A 7,300-nucleotide genomic window follows, 5' to 3' on the forward strand; every position below is an offset into this window, starting at 1 on the left:
ATTTCCAAACGCTCTGACCCGTGAAAAAGTCGCTAAAAATACCGATACCGGCCGTCCATAATTGACCCCTGAGGTTCTGCTGTCCGAAGTCGGCGCACACTGAGCGGGCAGGTCTGAGATGAGAGGAGAGGGGAGGAGTCCCGTGCATCCTCCAGCTGCCATCACTGCTCACGGCAAACACAGTGCTCATGGGCACTGTGTTTGCCAACGTTTTATTGTTTCTATTAAAAGCTTGCTGCAAAATCGTCAGAATTAAAAGTTCGAATTCACAGTAGAAAATTCTCTGTTACTGGTGTGACATATATGTCATCAGTGCTGCTGAAGTTTTGCCTTTGCAGTTTACTGAGCTCAAACATATGGCAAAGGGCCGCACAAACTGATGAACAAATGATCATGATGGTCATGATAAGAAAAAAACAAAACACTGACAGACTGAAACTGGGAGGTCTCCTGCTTTAAAGTCGCTTTTGTTTTTAGCCCATCCACACAGACCTCCTCCTTATGGCATTTTTGTGCTTCACAAATTCCATCACGTTACTTTTGCGATAAAACAGGAATCATTGTATGTGGAGGCATGCATCTCAGGGGAAAAAGCTTATTTCTGTTTTGTAACTTCTCCGTCATTGTAAGAGTCGGAAAGTAAGGTTATTTGCATTCAGTATCACATTTCAAATTTCAAAGAACGAACATGGCGAAGGTGAAAACATTCAGATCGAACCTTGGTAAACTTCACTCATCAATAGGTGACATCACAGTAGCTACAATTATCTTTTAAACTATTTGTGGTATACATGCAACCAATGGTGTGAACCACAGACAAAAATGGACTCATGTGCTCAGGTAGCATACAGGTAGATGTTATTGGCGATGGGCTTCATGTGATGACTCCATGGTGACATTATCACAGGGTCCTAGGGGAAGGAAGAAATTTAAAGTAATATCAGTGAAGCAATTGCTGAGGGAGGAGGTGCTACTGAAGGTTTAGCCAAATATTACAGCTGTGAATGCCTACAGAAAAACAGAAGTGGTCCAAGGTCAGAGCCTTGAGGTATCCCCAATGAGAGGAGCAGATATGACTTTCATATGTATACAGAAATGAACAGGGAGTCTGTCACCTGATGAACAATAATGTGGGTGAACAAAGAGAGAGGCATGGTTATGCTCACTCTGCCACATAGCCCCGCCTCCACTCATACATCACCTGCACACATAAGGTTAAAAGAAAAATCCCTTGGCAATATACGGAGCTTCAGTTCTAATCCCAGATTAGACTTGAGCACCTATTTCAGCCAGCTAATGCTCCCTTGGGGCAGGGGAACATTTTATCTTCTATGGGAATAATTTAGAGATAAAAATGTAATATTACTTTTTTTTAAAAACTGACATATGTTTGTGTATTTTAACCAACACGTGACATATGCATATGTGACATATGCAGCGAAATTGTATTTCAGCTGAGAGAACTATCGGTGTATTGTGTGCTATTTGTGTCTCATCAAAAGCATTTGTGAACTGCCAACACATTTTCAGCCTCTAAAATTATTATTTTTAAATTATAATTCATGTTATTATAATTATTTTTAAAGTCATCACATTTAGCTTGATTGAACTTGAGATCTTTTAGATTTTAAAGCTGTTTTATTTTTAACTGTTAGTTAACTTAAATATAATTTAACTGTTAAATAATATTTTCATTTGGACAGCAGAGATGAAAAACTTGTGGATTTTGCTGTGTTTCGTCTGCCAGAAGAAACACAGGGATTTAGCTATGTAATAGACTTTGGGATTGTCCTTAGAGTGGCTTTAGGGCAATCCAGATACACAGAACAGGTGATTATGGTGTACAAAGAGGGGTTGGCCAAGTGGGATCATTACTTTCACTAAGTCTCACAGATGACCAAACATAAACTTAGTTTTTTGTTTGATTCCAGTTCAGTGTTGTGGTGAACCGGTCGAGCAGTGACTCTCTCGGTCCGCACGCCTCATTAGGTTTACTGTCCAGGTGCACCGGGATCTGTGAAAAGCGTCTTTAGTTCTCTGCCAGGAGGCACATGGTAATTACTGCATGCTAAACCCTGTCAGAGTGCAATTGTCTCTTGCATGTTGGCTTGACTGTGCATTTCCAAGTCAATCAGACAGGCATCAAATTCATTTACAGCCCTCAGCCAGTCATCGACGAGCTGAATATAAACTGAGGTGAACAGTCTCTAATCAGACCTGATTACCAGCTGGCAGCACGCTCGCTCTGAGCTAAACAAGAAGAGGGGAACAGTCCCAAATAAAGAGGATCAGATGACCCGTGGAGAGTGGTGCAGCCAAACTGCTGGTCTACAGCAGCTTTTGTTAGGCTGACCCAAAGCCTGACCAGGACCATCAGCTTCCATCAACATCTTCATGTCCCAGATTGATTCATTTCACCTGATTTTAAGTGCTTCTCATTATAAAAATATGAAACTCAGCAAAGAAACTGGTCGGTCCTCTGACCATTTTCAATGGAATGTCTTTTATTTGCAAACTCATTTAAACAATGACCTAAGCAAACATGAAAAGGGACCAAACTCAAGGAATAAACAAATGTTGTTTTTACGCATAACATCTAATTTAGCAACGAACCCATTTTAAATGGTATCTTCTGGCACTTTGTTACTAGCAGCATGTCACAAAAACACAACACACATTTGTTTCCATTTCTTGTGGCTCGTTTTGTGTCCTTATCCATTTTAAACCACATGAAGCCATTTCTATGGCCTCCACTGCCATTAGTTATTTTACTATGTTTTGCATTATCGTCCCATTACTTTAGTTATTTTAACGAATACAGTTGCATACGCTCCAGGCCTGAGAGGGTGTGTGCAGCATCCTCAGGCTGCTACAGATGGGAGCTTCCTGCTTTTCTTTATGAAAAGATACAGTAAAGCCTGAGCCAATATCTAACTCCATATCAAGGTTCATTTGTTCTCCTGAAACAGCTCCATGGATGCATTTGTTTTTAATTCACATGTACCTTGTACTTGTTAAGTTACTCTCCATTCTTTCCATTTACCAGCTGCCATTCGGCAGCCCAGCACAGCACAGCCCAGACCTTTTTCTCAAGGTTTTCTTATCTGTTGTCCACATTAAATAGACTATGAATAAATCTCAGCACATACTAATTGAAAATACGTGAGTTTGAATGAACAGTATCACTGAAGAATGAAGCTGAGGACCGTTAGCCTGAGCTCGGGGCCTGCAACAGGATAACAAGATTAGGCTAATATAAAGAAACCGAAGGACAGCAGCCCCCTGAGGCTATTCTTGAGCTAAATGGTGCTTTTCATGTTAAACATGCTGATGTGTTTGGGTTTATTGCCATATAAAACCATCATATATACTGAGCAAATTACAATATAGCTTTATCCCACAACTTAGACATTCACATTACTCACACTCTCATTACACATACATATAGGATCTTGGGGGTGGGCACGATACACGGAGTCCAAAGTACCATCAGGGTGTACACCCCACCCCTGGCATCGTTGCCCACCTCTCAATTTTAAATACACGTAGACATTGAGGGCTAGCAGGAGGGACCATGCACTTACCTGCTGCTCTCTGGCAGGTAGCTCCAAGCCCTCCTGGGTTTTAAATGCACCTTAGAACACACATGCATCAACATTACAATGAGCGGGTGGAGGGAGGTTTGGAGTCTTCTCTCACCCCCATTCTCTGCGACCTGCTGGAGCAGGGGGGCTAGGACTAGGAGGAGGAGTTGGCCGTCCGACTGCGGTCTGGAGTGTGGAGCCTTCCTGATGCTGCGGAGTCGGGGCGGTCTGCCTCCCCCCACCGCAGGGAAAAGGGAAACACCACCTGGGTCTGGGTGCAGTTCCCCCCTCCAGGGGCGGGGGCACCTAGACCCGGTTTGTAGAGTACGCTTGGGGAGTGTGATCGTGTGTACAACGTCTCTTTATGTCTGTCTCCACGTTGGTTGAGTGTGGAGTAAGTGCATATGAGAGCATGAGGGTGGGAATGGATGTTTGTATCTGTGTGTGCCTGTATTTCTGTGTCTATATGTCAGGTTGGGTGTCAGGCGCCACCTCTCTGGGGACATCTCAGGCCCTCCAAGGTTTGGAGGCCTATCTCCCCCTACCACCACTTCCCCTGCCAGTGGCGGACCCCCTCAGACATCGGTGCGTTGGTGGTTCTTTGTGTCCGGGGATGGGCGTCCAGGTACACACCGGCTCACTCCTTGGCGGCCGTTTATCGGGGCCTGGAGCCTGGGGCTCGCTCGGGCCACTTCGGAGGTGGGGCGCCCCCGGCCTCTCGGCCTGGGGCTCGGTCACTCAGGCGCAGCTGGCTGCCGGCGGAGCTCACGGGCGCGTCACTGCAACTCCCCCTGGCTTCTGCTCCGCGGCTGCTGAGTGAGCCCTCATCTGGGACTCTCCTCAGCTCTTTCTGGGACAGTGGCGCGGCTGCCCCTCTGTTGGTCTTCCTTGGTCTCTTGTGTTCTGGGGGCCTCTGGATGTCTGGAGTTTTGATCTCATCCACACCTGCTTCATGCCCTGGAGGACGGGGCTGTGGCCCCCCCACACCCTCTAGCAGATTATTACATGAAGGAACCTTTTAAAAAACAAAAAACAAGCGCATCCATGCTCACAGGTGTACACACGGGTGATCACACCCACAAACTACACCCTTTTTGGCTCCTACCTCAAAGCACACTGTGTTCTGTTGATCTTATGTGCTGCACAATAATGTTTAACATTTAGTATTTACTGTCATATTCCCATATATCATTGTGATGTTGTTTATTCTATTACTCTTGTTCTCTTCTGCTTGCTTTCTTTTTTCTTTCTCAGCAGGTGATCCAGGTGATTGATATATGCATTTTTTTTCTCTGCCCGTTCTGTTGGTTTTTGTCTTTTGCCCTTCTCCCCCGTCCCTCTTCTCAGCTGTTTCTCTTTCCCTCTTTCTTTCTCCCCTTCTTTCCCCCAGTCAAGTCTGTCCCGTATTCAGTAAGTGAAAATAAAATAAACAATAAAAGGTGAATCAAATGGACCATTACGGCAAGGCTGGGATGGTCAGTTTGGTAAAGTAAATCCGTTGGGCATCTTTCTTTGCCTTTAGACAACAATTCTGATGGCAAAAGAGCCAAATGGGACAGGCCAAAGAAAAAAAAAAAAAAAAAGACAATATAGCTGAAGATTATGAGAGTGTTTTTATCTATTAGGTTAAATGTTGAACAAATTTGACCAAAAGATGGCAGCAAGTTAAAAACTGTGGATCAGATTGATATTTTTGTCTTCAGTCTACGCAATAGATCCCCACACCAAAACCAGACATCCACCACTGCCGCTGTATGGTTTGTTGAGTCCCACTGTTTCCACCAGTGCTTCTCCAGCTACTTCTAATTCCCCTGTTTGTTTGTTTTTAACCTACTGGAAGAGAATGGATGATTTGGTGTTTTGGTGGTAAAATGGTGCAGAGATGTCACCGCCAAAACAACAGCACAAGTAATACTGCTAGCATCTGCAATGTCCACCTACTCGGGTGTTAAATTAAACACAAATGCACAAATTAAGACTCATAAAATAGAGAGAGTTTTTTGCAATGCTCTGCATGTACACATATATACAAATCTTATCAAACTACTGGGTATATTTATTTACTTATTATGGCACAAGCATAAACTTCAGAAAGGAAAAACAAAAAAAGAGCAACATTTTGTGGGATTACAAGGTTCTACTAAGATTTAGACTAAATGAAGTCCGCCTTCCTTTGATTCGTCGCCCATCTGCATACAATAAGCAGGGCCTCAGATGTGTCACGGCAGCCGATATCAGCTCAAGTGTCCGTGGCACTGCCGTGGGCCCTCTTGTTCTGATTAGCTGCAGCCTGTTTATCAGTTGCTGGAGATAAGTACTTTCACTCATCTGTATTTCATACCAAACAGAGGAGATGATTTATCCTCCTCCAAGCACTTAGCCTACACAGAGTTTCTATGACAACCTGAAGGAAACTTGTGTGGGCCTTTAGGGCTGCATTAATAAGTACAGCTGCACATTGCTGTGGAAATGCAGATTAACAGAATTCAGAGGCAGCACAGAGACCTTCCTGACCCTCTGACCTTCCTCTCAGGAGACTTTCAGTTGTAAATAGTAATTCTAAGAGGTAATACAAAAGAAAAATAGTATGGAGAGGGCATCATGATCCTCTTTGAAGCTCTCTGATCACCAAATCACACCAACAGTCAACTCGAGTGGCTTTATATTGTAAAGGAAAGACCCTCAGAGAAGCCCAGAAGAGAAACCACTTGGCGACAGTGGGAAGGAAAAACTCTCTTTTAACAGGAAGAAGCCTCTAGCAGAACCAGGCTCAAGGAGGTTAAAGATGCTGTTTTATAATCCACTCATAATCAGTTATTTTACCTGTGCCCCAATCAGCTGCTGTTTATTCAGTTTGCACTCACAATCAGTGGACCACACAAGTGTTTGTGTACGTGATTCACATCAAAATCACAAGAGAATTTCATTCATTGAGCTCCTTGACAACACTGATTTCACAAACAGAGAATGAAGACTTCGGTCTAAAAATTCTAAAGAACGTTTTGCAATCATGTCAACATGAACTAGAAAGTCACAGGAATGAATGCATCCTGAACAGGAAGACTGGAGGGTGTTTGAGGGAAAGGGAAGGCACTTCATGATGTGGCTTTTGCTGCATGAGTGTACGTGCCTTAATTGCAACAGTGTGCCATGTTCCGATGGCTGCTTCCAGCAAGATAACAGACCGTGTCACAAAACTCAAGTATTATAAAACTGATATCTTAAGCTAGTTTCTTGACAATAAGTTCACTGTGCTCAAATCTCCTCCACACGCATCAGATAATATCCAGCCTAAGCTAGGCTAGTAAGGTTTTAGAATGAAAACTTTATCTAGTGTTTGTAATTTTACACATAGTGGTTTAGGTTTATGTATGCAGTGGAAATGCAGTGGCTCAGAATGTCATTTGCCTTTAAAATGCAGTGCTAGTCTTTTTCACATCTTATTTTAATCAGATTTATGCAGATTTAGCCTAAAAGCTTTTGCTCTTCCCTGCTCATCTTAAATTTTTGTTTACAGTTTTTCTGTAGGGAAAATAAGGGTGATGACATGATTTCAGGACCCTGTTTACTCTCATAGTGTGAGCAGCTCATGGAGCTGTGGGTATTACACGTCTGCCCTCTGTTGGAGGCTTGTGAGATTAAACACACTCATTTGATGATTACATTAGATTAGATTATATAAAACTTTATTAATCGGTCAGGTGGGTTCCAGGTGG

The sequence above is a fragment of the Aulonocara stuartgranti genome (genome assembly GCF_965226115.1).
Source record: "Aulonocara stuartgranti genome assembly, chromosome: 23".
Lineage (NCBI taxonomy): Eukaryota > Metazoa > Chordata > Actinopteri > Cichliformes > Cichlidae > Aulonocara > Aulonocara stuartgranti.